Source organism: Sapajus apella, unplaced genomic scaffold (genome assembly GCF_009761245.1).
Source record: "Sapajus apella isolate SASKATOON/1434 unplaced genomic scaffold, GSC_monkey_1.0 scaffold143, whole genome shotgun sequence".
Classification (NCBI taxonomy): domain Eukaryota; kingdom Metazoa; phylum Chordata; class Mammalia; order Primates; family Cebidae; genus Sapajus; species Sapajus apella.
Genome location: NW_022437083.1, coordinates 3,100,681 through 3,111,862, shown reverse-complemented (window position 1 = coordinate 3,111,862; position 11,182 = coordinate 3,100,681). Strand labels below are relative to the sequence as shown.

At 49.0% G+C, this 11,182-nt stretch overlaps 1 non-coding gene across 1 annotated transcript; it reads right to left on the bottom strand.

Annotated features, from left to right (window-relative positions):
- Window positions 1-804: 804 nt before the first annotated feature.
- Window positions 805-945, bottom strand: LOC116540681. The gene has a single exon (XR_004264549.1). It is a non-coding gene; the product is annotated as a U4 spliceosomal RNA (small nuclear RNA).
- Window positions 946-11,182: the final 10,237 nt, after the last annotated feature.

Sequence of the window (11,182 nt, the reverse complement as noted above, 5' to 3'; positions counted from 1 at the left end):
GAGCCTTGTGCCTAATATCCCAGGTAGTAATCCAAGAGTGATATCTGCATGACACCCCTCCTCCTCCACCCTCCATATCCAAGCGATCACCAAGGATACAAGCCGGCCAGGCAAGGTAGCTCACACCTGTAAGCCCAGTACTTTAGACGGCTGAGGCATGTGGATAACCTGAGGTCAGGATTTCGAGACTGGCCAACATTGGAAAACCCTGTCTCTACTAGATATTCAGAAATTAGCCAGGCAAGGTGGCAGGTGCTTGTAATCCCAGGTACTTGGGATGCTGAGGCTGGAGAGTTGCTTGAACCTGGGAGGCACAGGATGCAGTGATTCGAGATTACACACTTTCCCTCCAGCCTGGGCAACAGAGCAAGACTCTGTCTCAAAAAAAAAAAGAAAACAAAAGAATTAGTATAGTTTTGTCACCAGCAAAGAGGTCTTGTCCCAGACCCCAACAACAGGATTTTGTATCTCACACGAAATGGAATTTATGGTGAGTCGCAGAGTCTAGTGACATTAAGAGAGTTTATTAGCCACTACTAAGTGACAGAGCAGGGAGTCCTCAGAAAGCAAGAGGAGGAATGCACCTGTTTGAAAGAAAAAAAAATTTTTTTGAGACAGAGTTTTACTCTAGTCACAATGACATGATCTCGGCTCACTACATCCTCTGCTTCTTGGGTTTAAGGATTATCCTGCCTCAACAACCTCCCAAGTAGCTGGGATTACAGGTGTGCACCACCACGCCTGGCTAATTTTTTTGTATTTCTATTCCATTTTATTTTTTTTTATTTAATTTATTTTATTCCATCCCTATAGAGACTGCCAAAAATTGCCAATGCCGACTATATTTCCGGTCATCATGGTGGGGTATTGGGAAAAGTTTTCAATTAGCAATAATCGCACCTTGGATAAACCTCATTGGCTACAATACTGCCACTGTGCAAAGCTGTATTTTTGTATTTTTAGTAGAGACTGGGTTTCACCATGTTGGCCATGCTGCTGCCCAACTCCTGGCCTCAAGTGATCTGCCCTCCTTGTCCTCCCAGTGTGCTGGGATTAAGTAATCACACCTGTGATCCCAGCACATTAACGTAAAAATAGGATTACTTAATGTTTGTTTATATAGGTTATTAAGAACAGTGTTGTCTCTTATAAAGGATTGTGATCAGTTTGTGTCAGGCTATTAGTCTTGTTACTTTTCTATGTCACTATTGATTTTAACAATAATTTAGGATTGTACTATTATCTTTAAAGTGAAAATTATTTTTAAATTAAGAATGTTTTTTGCTTAAAGTACTGGTATATATTTATAAGTTTTGGGTCTTTATTTAGTTATTAACTTGTTCCTGCAACCTTAAATTTTTTTTTTTTTGAGACGGAGTTTCGCTCGTTACCCAGGCTGGAGTGCAATGGCGCGATCTCGGCTCACCGCAACCTCCGCCTCCTGGGTTCAGGCAATTCTCCTGCCTTAGCCTCCTTAGTAGCTGAAATTACAGGCACGCGCCACCACGCCCAGCTAATTTTTTGTATTTTTAGTAGAGACGGGGTTTCACCATGTTGACCAGGATGGTCTCGATCTCTTGACCTCGTGATCCACCCGCCTCGGCCTCCCAAAGTGCTGGGATTACAGGCTTGAGCCACCGCGCCCGGCCAACCTTAAATATTTTATAACCAAAGGTGATCAATCCCTAAATATATAATCCAACAAATTTAACGTGTGTGTGTGTGTGTGTGTGTGTGTGTGTGTGTGTGTGTGTGAGAGAGCGAGAGAGCGAGAGAGAGAGAGGGAGAGAGAGAGAGAGGGAGAGAGAGAGAGGGAGAGAGAGAGAGAGAAAGACGGTCTGACTCTGTCTCCCATGCTTGAGTGCAGTGGTGCAATCATGGCTGGCTCACTGTGGCCTCAAACTCCTGGGCTCAAGCGATCCTCCCACCTCAGTCTCCTGGGTAGCTGGGACCACAGGCACGCGCCACCATGCCAGCTAATTTTTATATTTTTTGTAGACATGGGGGTCTCACTGTTTTCCCAGACTGGTCTTGAACTCCTGATCTCAAGTGATCCTCCCGCCTTGGCCTTCCAGAGTGCTGGGATGACACTCGTGAGCCCTGCACCCTGCCCAGATTTAGCTTTTTCTAAAGCTTTTATTTAAAATAAAGTCATTGTGGTTAAGATGTCTCTGACGGTTTTGCATTTTAAGTGCAAAGACTATGTTGAGTGAATTTTTCCATCAGTTGTAAAACGTGCATCCATGTTTATTTCATTCCTATGGTTTCCAATTAATTGTCCCTTCTTCCTTTTTAGAAACACACGGGCTAGTGGGCTCCGTGTCAATTTGCATTTCCAGAATGATGGCGCTGAACACTCCGCGCTCCGACTTCAAGTGGTGCAGAGGGACGGCCACCAGAGGGCGCGCGTCCTCCGCCAGGGCTGTGAGCGCGAGGGCCCTGCAGTGCCCCCGGCCACCAGCAGAGGGCGCGCTGGAGCAGGCAGCATAACTGCCTAAGGGCCAAGCTCCTCTAACCATCAGAAGCCCGGCTCTACACAGGCTTACAACTCAGATATGATACGTGAAAGGGTCTTGGGGTTTACAGTTCTAGAAATTACATGTGAAAGGGTCTTGGTCCATGGAGTAGGCGTGGGGTGGGGGCTTGAACTCGTTTCAGTTAAAACGATGCCTTCCAAGGGTCTTGGTCCATGGAGTAGGTGTGGGGTGGGGGCTTGAACTCGTTTAAGTTAAAACAACGCCTTCCGGAAAGATTCCCCCACGCCATGCCTGCGATCTATGAGGTGGCACGCGGTTGGTCAACCTTTACTTCTATTGAAATGCAGTGTGGAAGTCAAGGGGGAAGTTATCTTAGATGCTTGGATCTCCGTCTTCACCAGGTCACCTCCTCCCTGCACACGGCCACTCTCCCACCTGGGCTACTTTCCAGTCTCACTCACAATCGCTCTGAATGATTGCGGAAGGAGGACAGCTGTGGAGCCTCTCCCTTGTCCAAGTCACTCTGCTGAGAGACCTGATAACTCGACTTACTGAACCCTGGACTGCCCTGGGGAGAATACCTCTGTCCCTGTATTTCAGACAAAGACTATGAGGCGGTCAGACACGGCGGCTCACACCTGTAATCCCAGGACTCTGGGAGACCATCGCAGGTGGATCATGAGGTCGGGAGTTCAACAAGAGTCTGGCCAAGATGGAGAAGCCCCATCTCTACTAAAAACACAAAAATTAGCCGGGCATGGTGGCAGGCACCTATAATCCCAGCTTTCGGGAGACTGAGGCAGGAAATTGCTTGAACCCGGTGTCAGGTCTCCAAGTGCAAACCTGGAGCCTGAAAGTCTGAAGTCCTGCTTGCCTCCTGATCGTCTCCCACCCCAAGCCTGCGTTCGCCATTGTCCCTGAGTGCCCAGCAGAGCTTTCCCAGAGATGGCCCCTCACCCAGCCCTGCCTCTAAACTGTTCTTATGATAACGTGAATACCTCTCATCCATCCTTAACTGCTCTTCTGCCTCACCCCCAGCCGCCACTGTAACTGAACTTGTGGTCATGTACACTTCTGGCCCCTACCCACCACTGTAACTGATCTTACTCTGTGACTTTCCACTGCCCGCCCCAAACCTGTAAAACCAACTCCTATCCCATTGCCATTTGCTAACGCCCTTTTCGGCCATAGGCGACCTGCACCCAGGTGAATAAACAGCCACGTCGCTCACACAAAGCCTGTCTGGGGCGGGGGATCTCTTCATTCAAAGTGCGAATTTTCAACATTTTGGTACCAAAACCCTGGATGGGGGAACTCCTTCAGGAGACCAAACCCCCGTCTCTGCTCTTGTGCTCCCTCCATGAAGAGATCGACCTACCGACCCGGGTCATCAGACCAGCCCACACACACACCACCGGCTGTTTTGGTAAGCAGCCTCTCTTTTTTGCTTTCCCATTCTTTTATCTTTTCCTTTCCACTTCCTCTCCCTTTCGGTTTCATTGTTTTTCCACCACAAACACAAGGAAAATCAGGTAAACCAGGTTCTTCCGCGAGGTTCAGGACCCAAAAAACCTTATGTAGGTCATGGATCCAGGGACCCAGTTTCCCCAGGGGCTTGACCATCATGGAGACGTTCGCCCTAGTCACTCACCCACCAGGCTCAGGGCTGATATTAGTGGCAGGTAACATACAGGACGCTCTCTTTGATGGCTCACCAACGACGAGGTTCAACCCAGGCTCACCAAGGGACGCCTGTTGAGCGGCTGGGTTGTGTGCCTATTTTCCTTGTCTCTGCTGCCTTTCCAGAACCACAGGCAATCGTCCAACCTCTATCCCTCCCTCCTCTCCGCTGGCCTGTGTTCTAAAGAACCTCAAACCTCTCCAACTGTCCCCTAACCTAAAACCCAAACGTCTCTGTAAACACTGCTTTCTCTTTACTGGGCCACTGCATGGTCGCAATACAAGTTAAACAATGGCTCCAATTGGCCAAAAATTGGCACCTTTCGCCTCTATTTTATGAAATTAAGACAATTTTCGTCACAACATGGGCAAAGGGTTGGAAATTCCCTACGTCCAGGCATTTTTTTACACACCAATCCCTCCCTAATCTCTACTCCTTCTCTTCACTTCCGTCTGCCCCTCCTTCCTCTGCGGGTTAGCCAGACTACTCACTGTCCATCAACCTTCTGACCTTTCTCCTTCCTGCCTGTGAACCAGGCCCTCATCCAGGACATAACCCCACCCCAGAGCCTTCCTCATCTTCCTCTGCCCACAACCCACCTCCTCATGCACCTCCTGTCACCTCCCACCTCGTACGCGGCCCGGCTTACAGTTTAGTCCTGCGGCTGCCTCCTGCACCCCTGCCCGACGATCCCCCTTCCAGAGGTGGCTGGAGCCAAAGGCATAGTTAGGGTGGCGTTCCTTCCCTTTATCTGACCTTTCCCAAATCGACCACCGGTTAGGCTCCTTTTCATCAGATCCTCCAATACTTCACCCAGTCCTGTAACCTCACCTGGAGTGACTTAAACGCCACCCTTACTTCCACTCTCACCCCTAAAAAATGCTTAATATGCATTTTATCACCCAGTCAACCCCAACATTACAAAAAGGTACAAAAATTACAATCTGGTCCTCAAACCCCACTACAAGAATTAGGCAACCTTACCTTCAAGGTGTTCAATAACAGGGAGAAATCTGCCCGGCTTCACATCTCAGAGCTGCAGATGCTGCCTCTTCAGTAAGACAAACCCCAGCCACACCACCGGCTCACAGAGACTTCAGCGCACCCAGACTGCAGCGTCCAGCCGGCCCCCCGGACCTTGCTTCACGTGTTGGAAACCTGGCCACTGGGCCAAGGAATACCCGCAGCCCAGGAATCCTCCTGAGCCCTGCCCCGTCTGTGCGGGGCCCCCACAGAAAGTCGACTGTCTGACTCAGGTCGCTGCTCCCAGAGCTCCTGAAGCTCCAACCCTCGGCTTGGCAGCTAAAGATGGACGCTGCCCGAGCGTCTCGGGAGCACCCTGGACCATCACGAACGCCACACTTCAGGTAACTTACGTGGAGGGCAAGTCCATCCCCTTCTTAATCAGCATGGAGGCACCCACCCCACACTGCCTTCTTTTCAAGGACCTGTCTCCTTGGCCACCATGCTGTGTGGGAATTGACGGCCAGGCCTCCAGGCCTCTCAAAACTCCCCACGTCCGGTGTCAATCAGGCCACTCCCTTCCACGTTCTTTCCTAATCATCCCCACCTGTCCAGTTCCCCATTAGGCCGGGATATCCGAGGGAAATTGTCTGCCTCCTTGACTGTTCCTGGGCTACAGCCACACCTCATTGCCACCCTGCTCCCCAAACCCGTACCTCCCTCAATAGCTCCCCTTACATACCCCAACCTTAGGCCTAGGGTGTAAAATACCACCTTCCCATCTGTTGCTAAAAGTCACTCACCCCTCCTCATCCCCTTAGAACCTAACCACCCTTACCCTGCCCAGCCCCGTACCCCATCCCACAGCAGCCTTTAAAAGTAAAGCCTGTTATCACCCGTCTATTGAAACATGGCCTTTTAATTCACCCTCCTGCTTCTTCCACATCTGTACTCAAAGGGGCATCACATATCCCCTTCCGAAGCCCAAATTTCTTCCCATCTGTTATAATCCTTCACCAGCATACACGCGCTGCCCCTGCCAACCGCATCCAGTAAGTTTCCCAAACCCCAACCCCCTCCACCAAACAACAGCTTCTCTCCTTCTTGGGTGTGGTTGCTACTTCACCTCAGGATACCAGGTTTTGCTATTCTAACTAAACCATTGTATAAACTCACTAAAGAAAACTTATCCAACCCTATTAATCCCAAATCCTTTCCTCGCTCCTCCTTTTGATCCTTAACAGCTCTAAAAACTGCTGCCTCCCTAGCTCTCCCCAACCTGTCTCAACACTTTTTCATTCTATACTGCTAAAGTCCAGGGCTGTGCGGTCAGGATTCTCCCACAGGAGCCAGGCCCATGGCCTGCAGCCTTTTTATCCAAACCACTTATGCTCACTGCCCTGGGCAGGCCCTCCTGACAATGCGCAGCAGCTGCTGCCCTGATACTCTTAGAATCCCTCAAAATCACAGGCTCCGCCCCACTTGCCTCTAGCTCTCACGCCTCCAAAGCTCTCTTTACCCCACACACACTCACGTTCAGCCCCTCGCCTTCTCCAGCTTTATGCAGTCGCCCCTACTGCTTAAACCGCACCTGAAAACATCTGTTTCTATTATTTCCTAACTGTGCCCAAATTCACTGCACTCATTTACTTTTACGTGCCCTGCTTTTCTTTAAGTTGCTGGTTAACACTTTTCCTCCAGGCAATTACAGCTGACATTTCACTCTTCATCTGGCTCCCACTCTCTGCTCAAACACAATCTTGTTAATGAAAATGAGCGGTTGCTTATAGATACCGCACGCTTCCTCACAGAGCATGAAAACAAAAGCTCTCCCTCCATACAGCTACCCCACCAAGCCCTGTGACGGCCGCAGCCCTTGCTGGTTCCCTTGGCTTTCGGGTCCAACGCTCCAGAAAAATGTTGTTTTTATGTAAAGCAGCCTGGCCTCGTATATAATGCCATCAATAAATGAAGAGACAGAGCCCAAAAGCGCACGAATCAGGCAAATGGTTATTCTGGACCTGGCTGGAGGGGCTGGACGCTGTCTAACTGGAGTCACGGCTCCTCCCAATCCTCACTCCTTGAATACCCATCTTTCTTCTTCTCCTGTTCGGACCCTGTATCTTCTGCTTAGTCTCCCAATTCATACAAAACCGCATCCAGGCAATCACAAATCAGCAGATGCTGCTCTGGACAACCCACAGTACCGCGCAGTGCCTCTAAGTCCCCCAGCAGCTTCAGCATTCGTAAGGCAGAACATATTGTCCAGACCCTCCTTATGTGCACACCTGTCCTGTTCCCATTTCCACCCTGTCTGCCCCGCTCAAAAAAAAATATTTTAGGTGCCCCCGCAGTCCCCTGTCAGGCACGAAGTAACCTTTAGAAACTTCACCCTCACCCCCAGAAACCTGTGCTCACCCCCTCTGCTCTAATTCTTTCTCTCTATATATAAAAAGACAGGTATGTCAGGTCTCCATATGCAAGGCTGAAGTCCTGCCTGCCTGGGCTGATCATCTACCAACCCCCCACCTGCGTTCGCCCTTGTCCTTGAGCGCCCAGTGGAGCTTCCCCAGACAAGCCCCTCACCCAACCCTGCCATCTCAACATTTCTTATGATAACGTGAATGCCTCTCACCCATCCTGTCATCTTAACTGCTCTTCTGCCTCACCCCAGCCGCCACTGTAACTGAACTTGTGGTCATGCACACTCCTGGCCCCTACCCCACCACTGTAACTGATCTTACTCTGTGACTTTCCACTGCCCGCCCCAAACCTGTAAAACCAACTCCTATCCCACTACCCTTTGCTAACGCCCTTTTCGGCCATAGCCGACCTGCACCCAGGTGAATAAACAGCCATGTTGCCCACACAAAGCCTGTCGGGGGGGGGGGTCTCTTCATTCAAAGCGTGAATTTTCAACACCTGGGAGGCGGAAGTTGCAGTGAGCCAAGATTGCTCCACTGCACTCCAGCCTGGGCAAAAGAGCAAGATTCCATCTCAAAAATAAAAGACAAAGATTATGAGGCTAGCGGAGGCTGTGACCAAGCACATGACCCAAGCTTTGTCAGCAGTAGCTGAATTGGAACTAGGTTCTCACGTTCACAGGGTGTGATGACGGCCTCCTGATTACAAGATCCAAAGTGACACTGGCACTTCCATTAACATGTACATATGTTTGTCTGCAATCTATGTATGAGCATTTTCATGCATCAAATTTTGCCAGGAGTGTCTCATATTATCTTTTATTATAGTCACAAAATTCTGTGCTCTTCAGTATAAATACTTGTCTTTTTATAGTTGAACGCTGGGGATGCAAGTGATTTTCCACACAGCCAGCAGCTAAAATATTCCAAATGTGTTTTTCACCGTGCGTTGGGATTTACTCGGGGTGGCTGGCAAAATAGGAGGGAAATATTAGGGAAAGTTAGAAATTTATAGTCTCAAACCTTTTGGAAGGCCTAAAGATTTTAATGGAATGGGCTAAAGGCAGCCAGTTCTTTACGTTAAAATTTTAAGTCGTTCCGTGAAAGATAGGGACAATGAAGCTTCCCCAGTGGCCTGTTTACCCACATCCCGTTGTCTCTATTCTAACTGTCCACTCATGTAAACCCTGCGCTGAACAGTCCTCTCAGCAGGAGGTCAAAGGGGAATTACACGTGAAGAGTGTTTTCTCTGGGCCCAAAACCAAAAGCTTTTATCATTCAAAACCACTCTTTGAACCATGTTAATTATCCACAAGTCTGTTAACTTAAAGCCTCTGTTATTCAATCTATACCAAATAAATGTAAGAAGGTACAGGGAGTCATGGCCGGGTTTGCTAAAACCGCCCTCTAAAAGCAGTTAACAAACATCACCCCATTCAAAATCACTGTACTGGTTGTGAGTGCATTCATTCATCTGTGCCTAAGTCGGGGTCTGCAAAACAAACCTCCACAGGTGGTGTGGCTGTTTCATTGTTTGAATTCGTGTTGCATGATGTGAAAATGCATCTCTCCCAGCTGCACTCCCACCTGAGAGGCAGCCGGGCTAACAATACCGCTGGGAGCAAGTCTCAAAGGAGAAGAAAACACCTGGCAGGATGTGACATTCTGAAGTGCGAGGACTTTTTGGGGACTAAAGTTTCTGAAGGTGGCAGTTTGTGTCTCCGTCTCCATGGGGTCCAGAATTTGCTGCACAGCAGGAGGTGACAAGGAGCCGCTGGATTCTTGGGTGATGTTAACACCGAATGTGTGCCTTCTCTAAGCTCTGAAAGTCACACCTCCCTGGGTTTTGTTGTTTTTTTTTTTTTTGAGATGGAGTCTTGCTCTGTTGCCCAGGCTGAAGTGCAGTGGTGCGATCTCAGCTCACTGCAACCTCCGCCACCTGGGTTCAAATGATTCTTCTGCCTCAACCCCCTGAATAGCTGGGACTATAGGGACATATCACCACACCAGCTCATTTTTGTATTTTTAGTAGAGACGGGGGTTTCACCATGTTGGCCAGGCTGGTCTTGAACTCCTGACCTCGTGACCCGCCCACCTCAGCCTCCCAAACTGCTGGGATTACAGGTGTGAGCCACCATGCCAGACCTTTTTTTCTTTTTTTTTAAGATAGAGTCTGCTACGTCACCCAGGCTGAAGTGCAGTGGCATGATCTCAGCTCAGTGCTACAACCTCTGCCTCCTGTGTTCAAGCAATTCTCCTGCCTCAGCCTCCTGAGTAGCTGGTGTAAGGCCGGTTGCCTTGCCTTGGCTCTCAGCACTTGAAAACTACCTCATCAAGCTGAGCACATTACTCAGCATCTGGTCTCTCCATGCGGACTCCCCACACCCATTTCCGCATTCCAATCTCAGTCCTGCACTCACTGGCAAACTGCACTCTGCCCTGCCCCATTGGAAAGCCCGCCAAAGTTTTAAAAAGCCCCTCCAAAACCTGACCTATGGCAGCTTGCCACTTACGTCCTCAACCAGCCCAGTTGCCCGTGGCCCAGCCTGGCTGCCAATGGCGGCTCACCTCACCTGTGACCAGTCCCCTCATAACCAATGAGACTACCTCCGCTTTGTTTCCCCTGCAGCCGATCAACTACCTCTACTCCCTATAAAACCCCATGCACTAAGAAGAAAGGCTTCTCTGGCCCCTTTCCCGGACCATAGAACCTCACCTGGGAGCTGAATAAATTGGCTTTTACTTTTCTTACTCCGGTCTCCATTTCCTCATTTAACTCGGCAATAAACCTTACAGCTGGGACTATGTGTGCCACTATTCCTGGCTAATTTTTGTATTTTTAGTAGAGACAGGGTTTCACCATGTTGGCTGGGCTGGTCTCAAACTCCTGACCTCAGGTAAACCACCTGCCTCAGCCTCCCAAGGTGCTGGGATTACAGGCATGAGCCACCACGCCTGGCCCTTCCCTGCATCTCAATGTCCACAAACATTGTAAATCACCTGCTTAACTGTCTAGGATTTTCAACTAATTGTCCAATGTCTAGAAGAAGGTGCTTTCAAATATTTATAATAGGTGAGGATGTGGACTAGGATGTTTTATCAATTAATTGGTTGATTCCAAAAATGTAAATCTTTGAATCTGAAATAGGGCTGGAGAACTTACCAAGGTAATATCAATTCCACATGAGCTTTTGAAGATCAATTGTGCCATCTGCCTCACAGGAAGCATTGGCATGTGACGTTTCCTCACTAACACGGACTTTAATTTCATTTAGCTACTGTTCTTTTGATTCATGATTTGAAAATGATTTTGTCTTTCAAAAAACCATACTAGCCAGGTGCGGTGGCTGACGCCTGTAATCCCAGCACTTTGGAAGGCTGAGGCAGGTGGATCACGAAGTCAGGAATTCGAGACCAGCCCGATCAACATGGCGAAACCCCATCTCTACTACAAATACAAAAATTAGCTGGACGTGGTGGCGTGTGCCTGTAATCCCAGCTACTCAGGAGGATGAGGCAGGAGAATCACTTGAACCCAGGAGGCAGAGGTTGCAGTGAGCCAGGATTGTGCCACTGCACTCCAGGCTGGGTAACAGAGCAAAACTCTGTCTCAAAAAAAAAAAAAAAAAAAAAAAAAA